The 21524-nt window shown below is 43.9% G+C and overlaps 1 protein-coding gene across 6 annotated transcripts in view; it reads left to right on the plus strand.

Moving 5' to 3' along the window:
- Positions 1-21524, plus strand: part of Osbpl3 (oxysterol binding protein like 3) — a 172530-nt gene that overhangs the window by 15061 nt on the left and 135945 nt on the right. For 5 of the 6 annotated variants that reach the window (XM_076913345.1, XM_034519571.2, XM_034519572.2 and 2 more), the window contains exon 2: positions 12418-12509. The exons of the other annotated variant lie outside the window; for it this stretch is intronic. The gene's annotated coding sequence lies outside the window, so the exon portion shown is untranslated. The remainder of the gene's footprint in view (positions 1-12417; positions 12510-21524) is intronic. 6 annotated transcript variants of the gene reach the window in all.

The raw sequence follows: 21524 nt of genomic DNA on the forward strand, positions 1-21524 counted from the left end.
GTGAATGTGAAGATATCCTGAAAACAGTTTAAAAGGCAGAGGAAAAGTTATAGTCATCAAGATTAGTGCACAAGGGTCAGGAGTGTTGGTGGCAGGCAGGCAGCAGAGGAGGCTGCCTGACTAGTGTTGTGCTTAGTTAGAAATGCACGGGAGGCCAAGATGGCGGCCAGGCAGGAGCTTGTTTGTGTAAAGGAGCAGTTGCAATACGAAAGAGAGATGTAGCCAGTATCCTCTGTTAGCTCCTGATTTGGCAACTAAGTTAGATAAACAAAAGGAGGGAGAGGTGGTAAAAGCAGTAAGAGATAAGTCCAACCTTTGGTAGACAAAGAGGAAAAATCTGTGATTCAGTACACAGATTGGACATTAACTGGTGTATCAGGAAATTGTTAGCACTTGAATTGCTAGAATTAGGGAAGACTTTTAACAAGCAGTGGAGCCTGGCTTGTGAGGCTGAGGCACACAGGAGCAGGTAGGATCAGTCTAACTGCTGTGGAGGCAGAACTGAGTAATGTAACTTCCCATCCCCCTCTTAAGGCAAAGGCTGTATAACCCGAGACACTATGAAAAAGAGCAATGCCCAATGGACTGGCTTATCAAAGCCATTAGGAACATTTGGAAGTTCCCATAAATATCAGGGACTGGAGGACCACAGAGGGGCAGGTGGTATTGAGGGAACTGGGAACAAGGTTGGCTGTATTTGAACCCTAGCTCACTGGGCCAGACAGAACTCCGTTTACAGAGGAATTAAACAAAGGTTGATCCAGAAGAGACCTCAAGGCTCGTATCAAGCTTTAGTGACTGAGTCCTTTGGTGGAGCAAGATCTTTATAAGGCAGGAAAGGCTTTGGCAGATCTCAGTGATTTAGAACAGCATGTGATGAGTGCCCTCAAAGTAGAAGAGCCTTCCAGCGGAGGTCAGTAAAAGGTGAAGTGTGTGGCGGGATTTGTGTCAAGCTGGAGAAAAACTGATAGAAAGGCAAGTTGTGTGCTACGCAGCTTCTGCCTAAGGAGAAGACATCCGTGACAGAATACAGATGAAGATCATCAAGCCTGTCCCAGGGATGGGTAATCCCCACAGACCGAGGAGGGTACATTTTCCTCCAGCAAAAGATAATGCTAGGGATGTAGACTGTTAGCCCAGCTACAGCTCCCCCAACAGCCAGGTATGGTGAATGGGGAGGCTAGAGGCATGTGCCAATCCAGGGCCACAGGTAAAAAGACATTTACCTGTGACTCTGAGTAGGTCTGAGCAAACTAAGTCAGACCCACTGAGTTGATCAGGTGTGGAGAAATGTAGGGAGGCTCCCAGAACGAGCTCCAGGTCATGTAAACGTAATAGTTCAGAATCACTGAGGATTACAGAGAATAAATTAACACCTCCTATCTATGTGTATTAGTCAGGGCTCTCTAGAGTCACAGAACTTATAAAATCGCTCTTTATACTGAGGGAATTTATTGTGATGACTAACAGTCTGAAGTCCAACTCTCCAACAATGGGCATCTGTGAATGGGAAGTCCGAGAATCTAGTAGTTGCTCAGTCCCACAAGGCTAGTTGTTTCAGCTTGTCTTTTGTGGAAGTAGGTTCCAACAGATGTGCTGACAAGTAAGTGCAAGCAGGCAAAGAGTGAATCTTCCTTCTTCCAATGTCCAGAAGGTGTGGGCCAGATTAAGGATGTGTACCACCACGCCTGGATCTGGGACTTGCCTTGTCCCAGGATGACTTTTAACTCACGAGATCTCCTTGCCTTAGTCTCCTGGGATTAAAGGTGTACACTACCTTGCCTGGGCCTAAGCTCTTCATGGCCACTCTGCCTCAAGATCTCCATGCCAAGATTCAGGTCAGAAACTTGTGTCTTCCAGCCTCAAGATCTGGATCACAGGTGAGCCCTCCAGTTCTGGATTGTAGTTCATTCCAGATAGAGTCAAGCTGATGACCAGGAAGAGCCGAAAAAACACTATGCTTTGTACCTGACCTTGATCTTTGGAGGAAGCAAATGATACAAATGGATGGAACCTGTCCATACTGTATTAGACCTTGCTCATTTCAACTTTAGTTATCTTCTTAGTTGTGACCTTCCGGGCTCTCCTGACGCTTGCTGAGGACAGCTGACAACAGACTTTCAGAGTCTTTCACCAAGGTTATCTTTGAAACCCCACTGATCTGTTATGAGACAGTAGTTCAGGATGATGCCTCGTCCTGCTCATCTTCTGGAAAAGACATAGTTTTAACCTTGGAGAATTTTGCAGACTTGGAAAGCCATTGGTGAGACAACCATGAACAGTGGTACTTGGGCTGGGTTAATTATGTGTTAAATTATGTGGGAAACATGTGTTAAAACAGTAGCTACAGAGTTTATATCCAAAAGGTGTACCCTACGTGGGTGGGAATGGACACTTCTGTAAGGTCATTGAATAAAATCCCCAGTGCCTGGGGTGGGCCGCCTCCTTCTGAGTTGTTGGCCAGGGAAGTCCCTGAGGTCCCATAGATCATAAAGACTGTTGCCGCTGCTCTTGGTTGTATGCCAGACCCCATTGCTGAAGACACTGTATGTCCATGCTTTAACTGTAGGAATGGAGAAATTAAGGTGGGTCTGAACTGGAAACTTGCATCCTGCTAACTGGCCTTTCTAGTGCCAGAGAGGGCCATGCAGGCTGCAGGTGAACTGTCACCAATGTCCCTGCTTGGCTATGAACTCTGTGTCCTAAAATACCAACATACAAGATTGCATGTGCCTGCTTGTGCAATAGTGGCCTGGCTGTTGTGGGTAAGACCAACACCCTTCTGATTGGATGTAAGGCCAGCTGCACAAAATGGGATTCAAGCCTAGTCCTGGGAGCCAGAATCAAACCTGTGGCTAGGGAGGTCAGAAGTTCCCCTGGGGAAGCAACTTCTGTGGGTTTTTTAGATGGATGTGACATGCCTGTCATATTGCTGTCTAAACGTGTGTTTATGCCCATAGGCGTTATCCCCCTCATTTATAACCACTGGGGAGCTCCTGAAATCAAATGACTGTTACTGTGACATGGTGGCCTGTTTCTTAGTCAGAGGTGGACTGAGGTCTCTAGTCACCCCCTCTAAGGCTCAGGGATCATTGAAGAAGACGTGACAGAAAGAATGTAAGCGATGGAAGAAGGGGTGGAGTGTTGTGTAACAGTTTTCTCCCAGATTGAAACATTTTATCCTGCAGGGCTGTTGCTTGTCTCGCTTTGCTTTCTGGCTACTACAAGGTGACCAGGCTTCCTGTGCCACACATGTCCACTATCACCACGTATTGTGCTGCCACTGGCTCGAAGGCACATGTGCCAAGTGACTGTCGAAACTTTTCTGCCTTTTCAGTGGCTTTTCTCATTTCTTCCCCTTCACATTAATGGAAAACTGACAAAGTGTGCTGGCTAGTTTTATGTCAACCTGACACAGGCTAGACACATTACGGAACAAATAACTTCAATTGAGGAAGAAATGCCCCCCCCACCAGATTAGCCTGTGGGCAAGTCTGTGGGGGCCATTTCCTGATTAATGATTGATTTGGGTGGGCCCAGCCGACTGAGCACACTGTCACTTCTGGACTAATGGTCCTGGGTTTATAAGAATGCAGGCTGAGCAAGTCGTGGGGCAAGCCAGTGAGCTGCACCCCTCCATGGCTTCTGCATTAGCTCCTGCCTCCATCCAGGTTTCTGCTTTGAGGTTCTTCCCTGACTTCCTTGGACAATAAATTGTTAAATAAATGATAAAGTGATGTTGAACTGTTAGCTGAATTAACCCCTATTTCCCTGAGGTTGTTTTTTGGTGATAGTGTTTTAATCATGCCAATAAGACACACAGCTACTCAGAACACTGAGATAACCCTGAGACAGGACGGGTACTAAATAACTTTGTTGAATGGGTGAGGAAAGTTGGCTTGAGAATAGATGAATGACACCCACTGGGCTGTGCTGAGCTGAGCTGTGGGGTCATAGCCCTTTAACCTCATAAGACTCAAACTTTCTCTATAAGCATGCAGACCATACTCAAATTGTGTGCCTTTAATCACACTCTTCCAACACACACAGACAAAAAATCGCTTCTAACTTTAGAAGGTTTAGGACCAATAGAAAAGTTATGGAGATAGTACAGAAAGTACAAGTTTTCCTTAGTAGAACATCTTAATGTTAGTGTGTTCCATTTATCAAACCATCAAGCTGGTGCTGGCATAGTAATTCTGAATGTCCTTTTGCTGTCCTAGAGGCCCAACCAGCTTTTCATACTATGTGAAATTGTGCATCTCCCAGGCTCCTCTTGGCTGAGACAGTTTCTCAAATGTCGTTGTGTGTTTTGTGATGCTCTAACTGAAAACCCTAGGTTAATTAATTAATTAAAAATGTTATTTTATCTATATGGGTGTTTGTCTGCATATATGTCTTTGCACCGTCTGTGTGATGGGTGCCTTCAAAGGTCAAAAAGGGGGCATTGAATCCCATGGAGGGTTTTAAGTCTCCATGTGGGTACTGGGAATTGAACCTGGATCCTTTGGAAGACCAGTCAGTCAGTGCTTAGAGAAGGCTTTAGACTAGGAATGGCTCAGTTACAAAAGTGCTTGCTGTTCTAATATGAGGAACTGTATTTGGATCCCAGATACCCATGTAAAAATTGTATGGAGTGATACATGCCTGCATTCCCAGAGCTTTGGAGGAGAGATAGGCAAATCCCTGGGGTTCACTGGCCTCCTAGCATGGCAGAATCCATGAGCTCCATGTTCAGGGAGATACGCTATCTCAAAAAATAACATGGAGGGCAATTAAAGAAGACATCTGCTACTGACCCCTGACCTCTACAAAAGAGCAGACAAATGTGTGTGTGTGGAGCATACACAGTAACTTATTTATAAAGAGGAGAAATGTATCCATGTACAGTTTGGGAGGATGGGATACTGAGGATCCAGGTGCTGACATCTGGTGCCGGTTCTTACCATGCCCTCACATAGTGGAAGGGTGAACCCAAGATCTACTCTTGGAAATCTTTTAAGGATCCATTTGGGGAGGGCTGTTTTTTATGATGGAACCACTCCCAAAGCTCACCTTCCAAGCTTTGAGAGGAGCATGGGGTCATGTTTTATAGAATGGCTGACACTGGGATTTGGTGAAGCTTACGAGTCTAAGAAAGAAGGCTCACAGATCTAAGTGGCTTTCCCATGATGCCCTGTGGAGGGTATGAGGTACCATGACCTGCATTTCTGTGCCTGTTGCACCCTGAAGGAATGGAGACCTGTTTTCCCTCCTAAAGGGTGGAGGATCTAGCTGAGAGTCATGACATTTGTCTGTGTGGAAGATTTCTCTCTCTTTTTCCTATTTATTTATCATTCATTCATTCCACCACTTAATACTTACTATACATCGCTGTGAACACACAGGTGTTTATTTTCTACTTGAGGTTCTAATCTGGGAATACAGGGTGTACTGTCTCAGTTGTCCCAGTTTCAGCCATGAGGAACTTCATCAGCTGGCTCCTATTGCCTTTGACATAAGCCCATCATGTGACCTCATCATGTGATCTTCCTTACTGGTGTATTTTCTGGTACTAGAAGGTGCTCCAGGTTCTCCTTGTGCACTCCGTGTCTCTGCCCTAGAATCCTCTGGCTGTAAAGTTGGTCTTGGTTCATCAAGTGAACTTTACCACCCACCACCTGGATCATGGCCCACAGTGACAATCACAGAACCGGTTGCCCCCATCCCGTGGTAAAGAGAAGAAAACTAGTCCTCTCAAAGAAGAGGTGGCTTGACTAAGACCAATCTCAGGTAGCTAGGACTTCATCTTTGACCCTTCCCACAACTCCTTATGGGCTGACGTTCCTGTTGAGGACCAGGTTCAGTATAGCACCATCTCTCTCAGGTTGCTGTGTGAGACATTCAGATGTGAACTCCCCTGCGTGTGCTCAGGGTAGGGTTGGCAGAGAAAGAGCTGCTGGTATGTTTCTCTGTGGAGGCGGCTGAGGCAGATGTGTGCTATCCGGCCTGCAGAGGATTTTGTAATGTGAACACGTTGCAAACACAGACTCTGACTACTGATACAGAAGCACTTGCAGCAGACTTGCCCACATGACTGGCCTGGCTTCCCTGGGCAGGTGGGCCAAAGAAATGTTTAAGATTCCAGTGTATTCTTTTGAGCTCATCTCCTTTCTACCCAAGATGGTGAATTCAGGAGAGAAGTAAATGCAGGCAGCAAACCCTCCTGACTTTATTCAGTGAACCTCAGAGAGCCACCAATGCTGAATTGAGCAGGTGGACATTCCTGAAGCAGCTTGGTAATAGGATCAGGCATAAATAACCATTTATACCAAGGATGCTTTCCTTTTTAAGTTTAAATTAAATTTCATGTGTATGTGTGTTTTGCCTTTAAGTGCCTGGCAGAGGCCAGGAGGAGGTGCCGAATTCCTTGGAACTGGAATTACAGGTGGTTTGTGAGCTACCATGTGGATGCTGGGAATTGAACCCTGTTCCTCTGGGAGAGCAGCCACTGTTCTGAACCTCTGAACCATCTCTCCAGCCCCCGACATTTTTCTTTTTGAATGAGGAAATAATATAGCCCCCTGGAAGCTCCTCAGATTCAAAGGCTAACTACAAGGCAGGCCTATTTAGTATTGATTTTTCAGTGTTCCATTTCAAAAGACCTCTGTTTATTTATGTTTTTTTTTTTTTTTTACTATTATATATATTTATAATCAAGGGTGGGCTATCTGGCTGAAGAACTAATTCTTTAAAAGTTTTGAAAGCAATGAGGAAGCCATAATGTCTGAGGCCGTTTGTGAATGACAGACATGGATTTAGTGTCAGAACAATAATAATAATAAAAGTTTTTGGTTGATGTTGCTAAGAGATTCTCAGTTGCAGCACTCAGGGGGCAGAGGCAGGCAGATCTCTGAGTCTACAGAGTGAGTTCTAGGAAAGCCAGGGCTATCCAGAGAAACCGTGCACAGTGAGATTAGCTTCAGAGCCTGAGCGTTGCTGTCCTGTTTGTTGTCACAGACTGTCTGTTTTCATCTGGGTTTGTCTCAGGCAGGCTTTCCCCTCTGAAGTGCCTCTTAGCAGTCCACAAGGAGCAACGGTTGCATCTATCTACGTTTATGGCCTTTGATTTGTTGCCTGGGTCATGGATCTAATCCAAACCCCTTGCTGGGACCAGGATGATCAGGGAAGTTACTTGCCAGGCAAGGGTCATGTGTGTCCTATAGAATTAAGGAAAGATTGAGATTGTAGTATCAGAATGGAGTGTTGGCAGGTCATTTGTGGTTGACTTTGGCGGCAGTTGTACAGATACTTGCTATTGACGGAAGGAAGGAATGTAACTCCGACTCGTCCCCTTTCCTTCCATAACATGCTTAGTATAGATCACTGGGTTAGGACCTTTCAGGAATCAAGAATTCTCAGTTCAGGAATTTAAAATTCCGTAAAGTTTGACTCTTTGAATATTTTGGTTTTCCTTGTTGTCACTTGCCTTCTGCAAATGTTACTGCCTCTTAGTGACAGAGACAAGGTGATACCAAGAGCGACACCCACTTGGGAACACATCCACACAAAGCCAGTTTCATCCGTTGACCAATGGTAGTTGGAAGGACTCTCATTAGATTCCCGGTGGTCTGAGGCTTGCCATCTCAGTACAGTGGGGAGTGGAGGGTCACCTCCTCCTGGTGGTTGCCTGGATTCTCCAGGAAATGCTTTTTTCATTCCCCCTCCTGAGTCCTGTGGGAATCAAATCCAAAATGAATTAACACCAAGTTAGAAGAGATAAGCCTTTGGGTTTTTCATCGCCTCAGAGCACCCGTTGTTTCTGTATTTCCTAGCTAAGTATGAACAATATTTAAAAAAAAAATCTGTCCTCACTATCATTGTATTGATTTTGTGTTGTCTGATTTTTCTGCTTATTTTAAGCCCTGCTGGCCTGGTTCATAGAATCATGTTTTCTTGTTTTGGTTTTTTTTGTTTGTTTTTTTTTCTTTTTTAATCTTCAAAATAATTATGTCTGGGCTGTGGTCAAGACTCATAAAAATCCCTTTGATTGAATTTCTCATTCATTTATGCGGCACCCATGCCTTTGTATTTTGAGACTATTTTTAGAACCCTAATGAGGCAGAAGGATTTGTTTCATTTCCCTTGGCTTCCCTCTGTTCAGACACCTGAGCTTGCCAATGATTGTCGCTGCCGAGGGAACATTCTTGCTTTCTCTGTTGCACAGCGCTTTAAAATAATATCGGGGGAAAGCTAGGTGTGGAGGCAGATATCTGCGTTGGAAAAAATAGTTGTTGTTTTTTCCTGGTAGTTCAACAAAAGATGTTTCTAAAGAGTAAAAGGTAGGTTAGTACCATTTTAAGGCTGGTATTTTCTTCTCATCTTTTTCTACCACCATTACTTAGTAGCTCACCTCCTTTGATCATCTTATTTCTTTTATTTCCCTTTTTTTTCCCACGACATGGTTTCCTGTGTCACCCTGGCTGTCTTGGAACTTTCGATGTAGACATAGATCAGGCTGGCTTTGAACTCCAGAGATCCACCTGCCTGTGCCTCCCAAGTGCTGGGATTAAAGGTGTGCGCCACCACTGCCTAGCTGGTCATCTTCTTTCTTAATAATAATAATAATAATAAAATTGAAGGCCATTTGTGACTCTTGCTGTTTTTCAAAAGTAAAATAATCACTTTGTGTGACATCTATTGACAGTAATAGTCTCTTGGTCAAACCAGTGTAAGTCAATTCAGTTTTGCAGGTGGGGGACAGTCACCACAGCATTTTAAAAACATCTCTTCGTGAAAGGCATTTCAGAGAGAACATGTTCTCTTTTCTAGAGGGTTGGCCTAGTTCCCTTTATCTGAGGTAAGATTTTTCATTGCCCTGGAACATCCTTCCAGAAAAGTATGAAAAACTTGAACTCTGTCGTATTGAGCTTTCACAAGCCGGATGCATCTCTGTGACCAGTTTCCAGATTGAGAAGAACATCACCAGCAGTTCAGAAGCTCCACTCTCTTGTCTCCCGCAGAGCTGTAAGGCCATCTGATCAGCCTTGCTAGGTCTTGCAACAGGGATGCAAATTGGATGAGCTGCAGGCTCACTCTGTCTAGGTTGGTGTCTCAGTGTGTCTCAGAGTATCTCGGTGTGCTATTGTGGTTTGTTCAATCTGGATCCTGTTGGCATTTTACTATCTGATTATATGACAGTGTGCCCCATCTACAACTGAAAAATGTATAATTTTCCCCTGGGGCGCGGTTGCTGATTCGTGTTGCTGTGTTTCTGGACCTTGCTTTGGTGACTACACAAGTACATACCTCATCATAGAGTTGTTAGCCACAGGTTCGAGTGCATTTCTCTAAACAGGGTCGACTTGGCAAACGTCTCCTCCTGTAGCGCACGAGCGTCTCTGTTGCTCTGAGTGAGTGATTGCTGCCACCTGTCTGGTTTCTTTTCTGCCACTCTAGTCACTGTTTAACAGTATCTTGTTATTTTTAAGTTGTGTGACCTTGCTTTATTTAGTAAAGAAGTTGGTGATCTTTTTGTAGAATTACTGCGCTTTAGTACAGTGGATTGAGAGATATTTTGATCCCATTTACACTCTTTAGTCACTTAAGTCCCAGCCAACGTGAGGACAACAAACTCAGGTAAGATCGGTCAGGATTTATGGAGTTGTGGCGTGCACTTCTAGGCCAGCAGGTCCCTAGAGCTCTATCTGACTTTTCTCATCACTAGCTTTGTACTGTTGTTTGGGACACTTAAGAACACATATTCATGCCGGCTGGAGAGATGGCTCAGTGGTTAAGGGCATTTATTGTTCTTCCAGAGGATCTGAGATCAGTTCCCAGCACCCATGTCATGTGGATCACAAATGCCTGTTAACTGCAGCTCCAGGGATCTGACACCCTCTTGGCTTTCTCATCCACTCACACATGTGTACATATGTAGCACGTATACACACACACACACGTGGCATGTATACATACATGCATGCACACAATAAAACAAATATTTTTTAAAAAGAACATGTATTCATAAAAGAACATGAATTCATAATTTTTTATGAATTCATTCTTTCTCTAAATCTGCCATCTCGTACTGGAGTGAGAATACTGGACACAGTGGAGGATGCAAAGGTCCAGGAAACAGCTTTGATCTCCAGGGAGCTGAGAAGAGAATGCTGGTGATGCTCTCATGAAGCTCAGGAGACTCGCCCTGGTACCCGAGGAAGGGGAGGAGACAAGAGGATCACATAACCACTGACACGCCTTCCCACCTGATTGTCAAGCGGTTTTGTAAATGGAAGGGGGAGGGAAGGCGCTTTCCTGGAAGTCTGATCCACTCAGTTTGGCTACTGTGTGTAGCGGGGCTTAGAGGAAGAAAGTGTGCTATGAATGTGCTTGAAAAGTTATGTTTATTTGCTATTGCTGTATGTGGGCTGTATGGGTAGAGGTCAGAGGAGAACGCTGTTGAGTCCGTTCTCTTTCTGCCTTTCTGTGATGACCTCAGGCCATTAGGCTTGTGTGGCAAGTGCTTGACTTGCTTAGTCATCTCACCAGCCTCCATTTTGTTCATATTTAAAGAGAAACTAGTTTTTTTCATGTAGACATATGTGTAGTATTGTGTGCTCTTGTGTGTGTGCACACGCGTGTGTGTGTGTGCATGCATGTGTCTCTGTGCGTGTCTGTGCATGCATGCATGTGTGTCTTTGTGTCTGTATGTGTGTGTCTGTGTGTCTCTGTGTGTGTGTGTGTGTGTGTGTGTGTGTGTAAGCTAGAGATCAGCATGGGTTGTCTTCCTCAACCTCCCCTCCCTACCCTTATATATTGAGGCAGGGTCTCTTACTTGAATCCAGAGCTCACTGACTTGTCTATTCTAACTGACCAGCGTGCTGTATGGAGCTTCTGTCTTTATCTCTGGGGTCACGAGCAGGCCACCATGCCTTTGTGACAGTGCTGAGGATTTGAACTAAGGCCCTCAACTTGCTTGGCAAGCACTTTACTGATCCATCTTAGGATCTCTGAGAAGCAAATCTGGTTTGTTTTTTTGATTTTTTTAAGATTATCATACATCATCTCTCCTCTCTCTTTCTTCTTTCCAAATCGACCCCTATATTCTTTCTTACTCCTTTTCAAATTCATGTTCTTTTTTCATTAGTTGTTGCTATGTACATAAATACAACCTGCTCAGTGTATATAATTAAAACACTAAAATAAATTTTGTTTAAAAAAACTCATTAGAAAAAGCAATTAAGATACAAGGAAATACAACTTTCTGCTCTCCCATTGAGAGTTGGCCTTCATTCTATTACGATAGTGGGTGAATGTATGGAGACTTGGCCTGCAAAGGGCGGGCCGTGGGTCACGTGCTTAAAGCCTCTCTGGAGGGTAATCTGGAAAGCTTTCTCTAAGTTGAAGATGTGCATCCTTCCGATTCAGCAAATGCACCTCGCACCCGAGCTTAACCTCCAGCTAGGCTGTGGTTGTAGAGACTTCACATAGCTGGGTGTGGGTGGGTGGTAAAGGAAACACTGGTCAGTTCCTTTAATGGCTTCTCATAGAGCTCATAATTGCTTGAGACAGTTTCCTGTCTCATGCATATCTCTGCGGTTCAGTCCTAAAGATGTGCAGAGCAGTGCATTGTGTGGTAGCATTTGTTTAGAAATTAGGGGAAATGTAATTTTTATCTGGAAGGAAATAGAGATGGCGTTGGTTATCTGAATTTCTTTCTAAGAGGAGAGGTGTGCCTGGAGGACCAGTGTCGAGTTTTAAAACAAAACTGAACCATACCCTTCCTTGCAAAGAAGAATGAGATTGCAGTTGCCTTTGAGTGACAGGCAAACCATTAAACAGTTAGCATTTACAACGTCCGCTAGAGCACGTTCTGTCTCTTGATCGTCCCACGATAATCAGATGAGGCCACAATTTGTGCTGCTTTTTCAGATAAGGAAGCTCAGATCCAGTTTTTTTTTTTTTAAACGATTTGCATGAAATAATTCAGTGGCTGATATTATAATTGAGAACATTAAGTGGATTGTTCAAGAAATAACTTCATCTAGCATGTACAAATTAAAGCACAAAGGGCAAAGCCCTCAAGCACTCTTTAGGTGAAATGAACTGATAGCACATGGTAGTAAGGCTTGGAGGGTTATTAACGAACACTTTGCTCTGGATCGATGTCTGCTCTCCTTACTGTCGCCATGGCTCCCTCTCAGCTCATCAGCCTTCATCAGGGCTGAGTTTCACACTTATTAGCACCGAGCAGCAAATTTGAAATTCATTAAGAGGTGGTTGAAGGTGCAATAAGTGTTTGCTTAATGCAACATGTGTATTGGGACAGGGAGTCTGTTTAGAACTGTAATCTTGTTAACTGATGGGAAAAGGTTTCTTTCCCAGACCTTAGAGTGGCCTAGAGATGACAACTTGTTTTTCACTTTTCTTTCTCAGGCCTGCCCTGTGTCAGCAAAGACCAAGAGAAGAGATTAATGCAACATTGATAACACTGCCTGCCTTCTTCCAGAAGCACTGTACTTATTCAGGTATAGTCACTGGAACTTTCTAGAATGCTTTCATGGCAGTTCTACTGATTTGGTATTTGCCCTTGACAGCACTGGCTAAAGCAGGTAGAATGTAATTTATTCCAGTTATGCTAATGAGCAGCCAGAGCCGTGTTGGGGGGAGAGAGGGGAGGTACTCAAGAGCTTACCAAGACTTTCACTGGTGGAACAGATCACAAACCAGGTACTGGAAATGCAATAGGACAAGGGATTTCAGCCAACGGGAGGGAGGAACACCAGGAGGAGAAAGTGGTACTTGAAGGTTGGAAGAACAAAGAGTGCAAAAGCCAGGTTTTCTCTAAAAAGAAACAAAATAGTCTGTCTGCAGTGAAGGATACATTTATAGTCCTATAAGGCAACTATGTAAGTAGTTTAAGACAGATGCTAAGGTCAGAAAGTGTAAAGCAAGTTCACATTGCAGGGATGGTCAAAGTATCTGAACAGTTTAGGTTTAAGGAGAGACTTAGTTTATAAACTGCTTGTCTGGGGTGGGGGAGTGGCTTGTGTGTCTGCGCCTTCCTTTGGCGTTTTGGCTGTGAAGTGTGAACAAGCATGCTGCAGTTTCATCCTTTGGTTTTCATGACTATATCAGATACATCAGGTGGAGAGTAAAGGCAGGGTGGAGAAGAACGGTGGAGAGCTTTATTTTAAAACTTAGCTGTATTCTAGCCTGATTGCTTAGTGAGCAAAACAAGCCTGCCTGCTGTATGTGGCCCAAACACGGCTGCGCCTGGGAAAGAAAAGTTTTGGTTAGCTGGGTGTGTGGCAGGGCCAGGGATCAGCCTGGGGCAGGTTTGACAGTGCTTCTCTCACCCAGAGAGGTTTTACTGAAGCCTTGAGACCCAGTGCTTGGTGCTACAAAGCAGGTACCTGTGGGAACTCACCCTGATTTCACATCCAGATGTTGATTGTGGTTTACTCTTATCCTGCTGGGAGTCAGAAAGTGCTTTTCATGGAGGCTGCTCCTGGTCTTGATAGAAATGGACCTATTAGTGTTCTGGAATGTGAAGTGGGAATTACACTCTGACAGTTTGCAGATGGTCCAACCAGTTGGTAAGTTGGAGGCAGCTGGGAAACAGCCTGGCATCATAGCTACACGTGCAGGGTTTTCTTTGTAGGGTCAAGAACTAGTTTGAATGAAACTGTGCACAGCAGTGGGTGTGCAAAATGATCATGGCTCATTGTCATTGGATGTTTAAAGAAGGACATCCATTCTGTAGTTGCTTATCGAATGCCTGTGAGTTCAGTACCCTGTCCCTTGTAGGTCCTAGAAATGTAGCAGGAGTATGTGACCTTCACATTATAAACAAATAGTTAAGAATGTCAAATCTAGCACTTTGGAGGCAGAGGCAGGCAGATTTCTGAGTTCGAGGCCAGCCTGGTCTATAGAGTTCCAGGACAGCCAGGGCTACACAGAAAAACCCTGTCTCAAAAAGCCACCCCCCCCCCAAAAAAATGTCAGGTCTAATACGTTCTGTGGAGGTTGTTAAGAAATGAGAAACTCAGAGGTGTACAGGGGACCAGGAGTTGACATTGGGTTTTACTTAGGATGGTCAGAAGTCTCTCTATTAATCACCATTTAAGCAGAGATTTAAGAGACCAGTCATAGGTCTCAGAAATGCCCTATAGAGGACATAAGAGTGCAGAGGCCCCAAGGCCACTCTCCTAGGGCTGTGCTCTAGCCCAAAGCCAGGGACAGTGACCAGAACAGAAACTACATCTGTCATGTTGATGAACACTGTGTCCCAGTATACCACATCCCAGGACGTGAGTCCTCAGATGACATAGGGAAGGAAGTGCTCACTCCCACTGTGGGAAAATTCTAGTGTTTTGCCTAATTGATGATGATCATCAGCTGGGAAATTTGCTACTGTCTCTAAGAATATTTCTGCACAAAAGAGTTATAACAATATGTTAATTAAAAATAACTTGTTATAATATTCTAATTAAAAATAACTTATTGGAAGCCTCCTATGTACTGTTGAGTGCTGGTAGTGTATGCACGGTCCACACCACCTGTGTTCTCATGAGGCCTTTTGTGTGTAAGATACATTGTAGAACTTTAGGTCACATTTTCTTACCTGTTGCTTGGCTATACCCTCCTTTCTGTCCCCAGATTCATCCCTTACCACCATAGCAGGGACTCTGAGTGAGGCCCATCACCAGAGCTCATGTGGTGCTTCTTACGTTCTTGTCAGAAACCCTTTAAAGTATCTTTCACCCTATAAGTCCTACTGTTTAAATTATTAATTTAGAGACAGAGTCTCACTCTTTGCCCTGCTGGCTTGGAACTCTCTATATAGACCAGGCTGGCTTTGAACTCTCAAGTACTGGAATCAAATGTTGGGATTTCATGCCTGACTCTACCTTTGTAATGTTTCGAAACATTGTTTGATCATTATGTTCCTGCTAAAGTCTTCCAGTTTTGAGACACAGAATGACATTTCTCTCCCATTTTTATGTGCATGTGTGTTTTGCCTACATGTATGTTTATACACCATATGTGTGCCTGGCGCCTGCAAAGGCCAGAGACAGTGTTAGATCCCTTGGGACTGGAGTTGCAGGTGGTTGTGAGGTGCCATGTGGATGCTGGGAATCAAATCCAGGTCCCCAGCATCTCTTACAGGTCCTTCTTGCTGTGTCATAGCATCACAGATAGCTTCACATAGCAAGCCAGGGCAAGCATAGTAGGTCTGTTCTCTCTTCTTCTTATGCCAGTCATTAGTAATAACCCTTATTATCTCCTCAAACCCCAGGTTAGCTTTCAGTAGCCTACCTTTAAAAAGCAGGAACATGAATTTCTAGATTGTTATACTTTGAGTCTTAGGCCTTGGCTCTTTGTACTGCACTGTTAGGTGGACTTGAAGGCGGTGAGTCTCAACCTTCCTAAGGCTGCGACTCTTTAATACAGCTCCTCATACTGTTTTAATCCTCAATCATAACATTATTTTTGTTGCTATTTCATAATCTGTGTTTTCCGGGTGGTCTTAGGTGGCCCCTGTGAAAGGGTCAGAATCCACAGGTTGAGAACCAGTCGCTCTCCCCGTGTTGGTTCCTGTATCAGTTACTTTTCTGCTGCAATGATAAAACACCATGACCAAGAAAACATAAATAAGGCTTGATTTGAGCGCGTGGTTCCATAGACATGAGTGTTCATCATGGCCAGGAAGCATGGCGTTGAACGGCAGGTACCGGGCAGGAGCAGGGAGCTGAGAAGGTCCATCTTTTAGTGCACACACAAAGCAGAGAGAGCACACTGTCCCATGATGAGCTCTCTGCACCTTCTGGACTTCTCAGATAGTGCCACCAGCTGGGGAGCAAGTGTTCAAATGCCAGAACCTTTGGGGGACGTTCTCTCAAACAACCACAGTTCTTTTCTCATTGCTGGGACAAAATACATGGCAGTAGAAACTTAAGGTGGGAGGGATTTGTTCTTGGTTGGGGGGGGGGACTTATCATGGAGTAGGAGGTATGGTGGTAGGAGTCTGCCATGGTGGCTTGCTCACATCTGTCTAACCAAGAATCAGAGAGCTTTAGCCTGGAGTTAGAGGCAGGTATAATCTTCCTAGTCTTCCCCAACCCGTTAGTAGCTTACACTACCACATCCCAGAGGATCCCTGACTTCCTAAAATAGTGTCACCAAGCTGGAGACCAAGTGCTCAAACTCTGACCTTATTGGGGCACATTTCATCCTCAAACCATAACACACCCTCTCGGGTTGGTTGGTTGGTTTGTGCTACGCGAGCAACTGGCCAACAGTACTGACTTCGTATACTTGGAGCGGAGAGAGCACTTGCTTATCTAAATGCTTTTTGCAGCCAATATGCCCAGGCTAAGTGTGTTACTCTAGTGGGTGTTTATGTGCATTCAAGGCGTGTAAATGGTTCTTATGATATTAGTAGCTATAAAGCCTCCATCATTACGCAGGTGGTTTAGAGCTGTTTTGGTTTGATGACTTACCCTGGGACTTGATATCTTTATGGAGTAAGGATTAAAAGATAACTGTCTTTTGATGAAGACAATAATAACTTCAAGCCTAAAGATACTTTAATTTGAGTAATAATAATAATAACAATGATAAACCTGATGGTTTGTGTAGACAGATGGTTCAGCAGAGCAGCCTGTAGGGAGTGTGTGTCACCTGAGTCATTGACTATTTGAACAATTGTTAATTTGTTTCCCATGAAATCTGTAGGTTTTTTTTTTTTTTTTGAAGCAGAGCAGAGTGGAATAAATACCGTGAAAGTGAAGAGAAGCATTTTATGGATGGAAATGTCGTGCAGCTGTCTGAGACTTCCTGTTCCCACACCCCTTCTCTTGAGAGTGCTCAGCCTCTGAGGAAGCCCCGTTACCCCTGACAGTTTTTCTCTCTCGGCTTTCACATTGATTGTCATGAAGATTATTTTCTTTGTGAGCAGTTTTATCTGGATACATGTTATGCCCTAGGTCATGTCATAGAACATTTAAAGCAGTGTCAGGTGACACTGTCCACTTTTAAATGGAGTCTCATTGGCTTGGTCTCGAGTGACTTGGTGTTTCCTTTCGTTCATCCATTCCATCTGTCTTTGTGTTTGTTCATGTAACATTTATTGAGTATCTGCACCGTGTTAGGGCCTGAAATAGTCAGTGACTATACATTTTCAGCTTCCATTTAAAGGGAGCTTCTAGGAGTGGTGTTGCAGCTGAGCGGGAGGAGCAAGTGGTTAGCAAGGTCCTGGGGTCAGTCCCTACCACCCTTTTATATTCCGTGGCTCTGAACTGCTTAGTCAGAATGCACGCTCTTTGTTTCCCAATGTGCTTAATTCTCTTTTATTTTCTTCTGAGAATCTATTTGGTTTTTATACCGAGAGAGGCATAACCAGCACTTGCTTAGTAAGTGTCTATTTAAGAGGAATAATACACGTCTTGGCCGTCATTCAGCGGACACTCAGTTCTCTAATAGCAGATGTTTAAGCTCGACTTCAGAGCAACCTTTCCTGCAGAGATGGAAGTAAGAACCTGCTGGTATTATTTTCCTGTAAGGAAGTCTGAGGAAGAGTCATCCAGTTTGGAAAGATAGGCACTAACTCTTCAGGCGAGCTGACGAAGGCTGCCCCTCAGGAATGTAGTCACACACAGATGGTTGTCTGAGCCACTGGAGTGCTGAAGGGAAAGTATTCCAGGGGTATGATGTCTGGAAAGGCCAGAGTCATTGAGGGGAGGCTGGAGAGGGTTGGCACGTTCTTATTTACAGTTTCATCTAATGGCTGCATATTGTCTGGGCCAGGGTACCCTGATGTAAGCTAATCTTTTTCTTTGTTGTGCCGATGCATGCCCAGAGTTGAGAACGTTGTAGGATTATTCCATAAATTACATTGCCCTGAGGGAATCGTGTGAGTACTTTATGTGCTGAGGTGGCTCCTGTAAGAACATCGATCATCCAATTTCAGCTTATTCTTCAAAGATACTAAAAATAACTAGCTTGGACATGAAAACATAGGCTATACTGTCTGATGTTGTCAGGGTTCAGTATGGATTATCCCGAGATTTGATAAGAGATTTTGGTTTGGGAAAGCTGAATGAAGTAGTCCATGAGACTCAAGACTTAGCCAGAGTTAAGTAACCACTAGCCTTTCCAGACATCATACCCCTGGAATACTTTCCCTTCAGCACTCCAGTGGCTAGTGGTAACTCTGGCCTGCTTAGGTTCTGCTGAACTTCTTAATTCATTTGTTACTAACCCCTCTGAATAAAACTGTGTGTATCATTCTGGTATTTGAGTGGTTCAAGTGTCTTTGCAAGACACTAATTCTGTCTGAGCTCCTTGTTCAGCGTTTGAAGAAGTAGCTCAGAGAAGGGCCCTCCATGTTCTCTCCTGTGCTTCCTTTTCGTTGTTTTCTGATACAGTCCACTTAATAGCATCCAAATGAAGTGTTGCCATCAAGGGTCCCAGAGCTTCCTCCGTTCTCACTGGCATCAGAATACAATGAGGCTTCTTCAGTTTAGAAGATGAAAACATGTGAGATCTCTGGCACTGTGCGTTCACTGGAGCTGCCCGTGCCGTGGGTGTCCTAGCTGATCTAGAGATTGAATGGCAGGCAGCAGACCTGTGTTTAAAGTGTTTGTCCCTGCCTAGATTGGTTTGTCTAGAGCAAAATTAGTAGGAAGATTCTTGCCAGGCATGAGGTGTTATTCATACAGGCATACCCTTCTGGGGCTTTTTTTTTTTTTTTTTTTTTTTTTTTTTTTCAGTTTTTACCTAGAAGTAAAGAATATTTTCTCTCTGAGCTCAACACTCTGGACAAAAAGAAAAAAGATCGTACACGTGCACTCTTGATAATGAATGGTAATGTTGACTTTTGTATACCACATTTCTTGCCAGCTTTTGTGATTTGTATTTTATGTCGCATTCACAGTAATGGACTTACACCCATATATTTGACATTAGTGCGATTTTTGGTTTGCCTTTATTGTCCACCCTCATTAACCAGAAGGGATGCATGCAAGTTCAATATAAAAAAATTTTAATTATTATTTGGTTTTATGTGTATGAGTCTTTCCCTGCCTGTATGTCTATGCACTACATGCCAGAAGGGGATGTTGGATTCTCTGCAGCTGGACTCATAGATAGTCATGAGCTACTGTGTGGGTGCTGGGAATTGAACTTGGGTCCTCAGGAAGAGCATCCAGTTCTCTTAACCACTGAGCTATCTCTCTGGCCCTCAATATACAATATTCATTCATAATTTATTCATAACTTGCTTTTTACTTGAGCAAGTAGTTGCCTTTATGTTTGCTCAGAAACCCAAGAAGAAAACCACCTAAGGGTGAATTTATACGAGGCCATTGGAAGGCAGGTTCACGTAAGATTTTGACTTCTTTCCATAGTCTCAGGGGTCTTCGCCTCTATTTTCTCCACATTCTACCTCCTGGGGCCACAAGCATTGGAAACTGGTATTTTTTTTTTTTTTCCCCACGAGATGACGCGGGAGAGACAGACGGGAGAGACGGCGGGACTCGAACCGGCGCGCCCTCTGAGGGCGGGAGCCTTAAGGGCCGAGCCACCGGCGGTTCGCTGGAAACTGGTATTTAAAAAGTATGTTTTAGATTGGGTTTTGGAGCCCCAATGTCCTCTTCTGGCCTCTGTGGGTGCCTACATGCTTATGTGCACACATATACCACACACACAAATAAGTAATAAACTCTTTTCATTTGGGTCTCCTAGGGAAACATTGTTGAATATTAAGCAGATGGTAATTATGGGGGCATGTACATTTGTTTTATTAATAAGGTTCTGAGAGGACTGGGGTGGTAGCTCAGGACCAAGCGCGTACCTACTGTATTCCAGGACCTGAGTTCATTCCCACACACATTGAAATGTTAGTCTCATATAATACAAAGCGCAGATGTATTTCTCAACTCAGGTGCCTATGATCTTGTGACTTGACTGTTAGATTTCACATTAACTTCAAGCTGTGCTTTGTGCTGACGTGAGGTCCATGGTCCATAACCTTGCTAAGTCCAGCAGAGCAGACCTGTTCTTACTTGCTGTCTGTCTGCCTAGCTGTCCTTATCATTGTCAGCCAAGGAATTTAATGTGTTTCTTACTGAACTCCTTCTTTCTGCTTTTCCCTTTTGGGAGCTTTAGTGACTGTGATTTTTTCCTGTCTGTCTTGGATTTCAGTTGTTATAACAACTTAAATGAGTATTGATCCAAGCATTTTTGATTCTGTAGAAACCATCTTCTCTCTCTCTCTCTCTCTCTCTCTCTCTCTCTCTCTCTCTCGTATGTTTTAAGGTGTTTGTTTGTTTTTTGTTTCCTGGTAAAGAAGCAAGGTGTGGCGAACTTGTTATCTGCTTCCTTAGGAAGCTGGTGTTCTTTTAAAAGAGTAAATGAGTCTCATGGCCTGGTGGGAAAAGCTAATAATTTACAATAGACTTTCTTTGGAAAATAGATCTCAGATTCCAGGCAGTTGATTTGCAAGCATACCTTTGACTCATAAGGCATTGCTTGTTAAATGGTTGACTAAGCCTGGGGCTTTGTTTTGGTTCCCTCAAGTTTGCCCTAGTTTGGTTTCATGAAATCAGAGCCCAAAGCAAGGATTTGAGTGCAGGTAGGGTTTTTTATTTTTTATTTTTCCAGATGAGCCCAGGAAGGAGGCCTGAAGTGACAGGGACAGAGAAGAGTTACTAGCAAGTGTGCCCTAAAGGTTGATGCTGTTGACAGTTTGCTTCTGCCCTGATTGCTCTCTCTGCTTGATGGGAGCTGGAACATTCACAGTCACACCCTAGTCCTCAGTCAACTATGCTCTCGCCCTCTTATGTTCCCGTCCCCACGCTTCTGGGCTGTGTTTGCTTTTTAGCTAAGTTGGCAACTCTGTCGGAGAAGAAGTAGAGAGACTCGCACTGCCTGTGGTGAGAGCTTTCAGTGGAGGCCTTTCTGCTTGGATCCCATCACTGTGGCTATGGTTGGAATGATCCAGGCTGTTGGAATGAAACGAGAGCCATTCTGAGTATCTATTCTCACTAACCGCTATCAGGTTGACTGCAGTACAGCCAACCATTTCAGTGAACCAAAATTATATGTTTTTAGGAGACCACCATTTACCTACCACTAAGGAGGGAAATATATAGCCAGACACAATAGACAGGCTGATTAGGAAGACATGGTGGCCATTAACGGTGTGACACATTCTATATTAGAAATATTAGAATGTGGAAATGCGTGTTCAAGATCTGATGAAAATGGCATAGGCTGGTGATAGGAACTATGCTTCTTGTGTGTACATGTCTTATCATGAAAAGATAATGGAAATAAATTGTTATAGCATGCAAAGCATGATTGCTCTAATGTGAAGGAACATTGATACATTCTAGGTGAATTCATAACCATATTGCTGTCATGAATTCTCCACATGATTTGCTAACAGCCTTTACAGGTGAGACTAGAAATGGTACCATGAAGCTGAGGAAGAAGCAGAGCAGTAGAGGATGGAAGAATCACGGTTTCCCAAGCCG

This window comes from Arvicanthis niloticus, chromosome 15 (assembly GCF_011762505.2).
Source record: "Arvicanthis niloticus isolate mArvNil1 chromosome 15, mArvNil1.pat.X, whole genome shotgun sequence".
Taxonomy (NCBI): Eukaryota; Metazoa; Chordata; class Mammalia; order Rodentia; family Muridae; genus Arvicanthis; species Arvicanthis niloticus.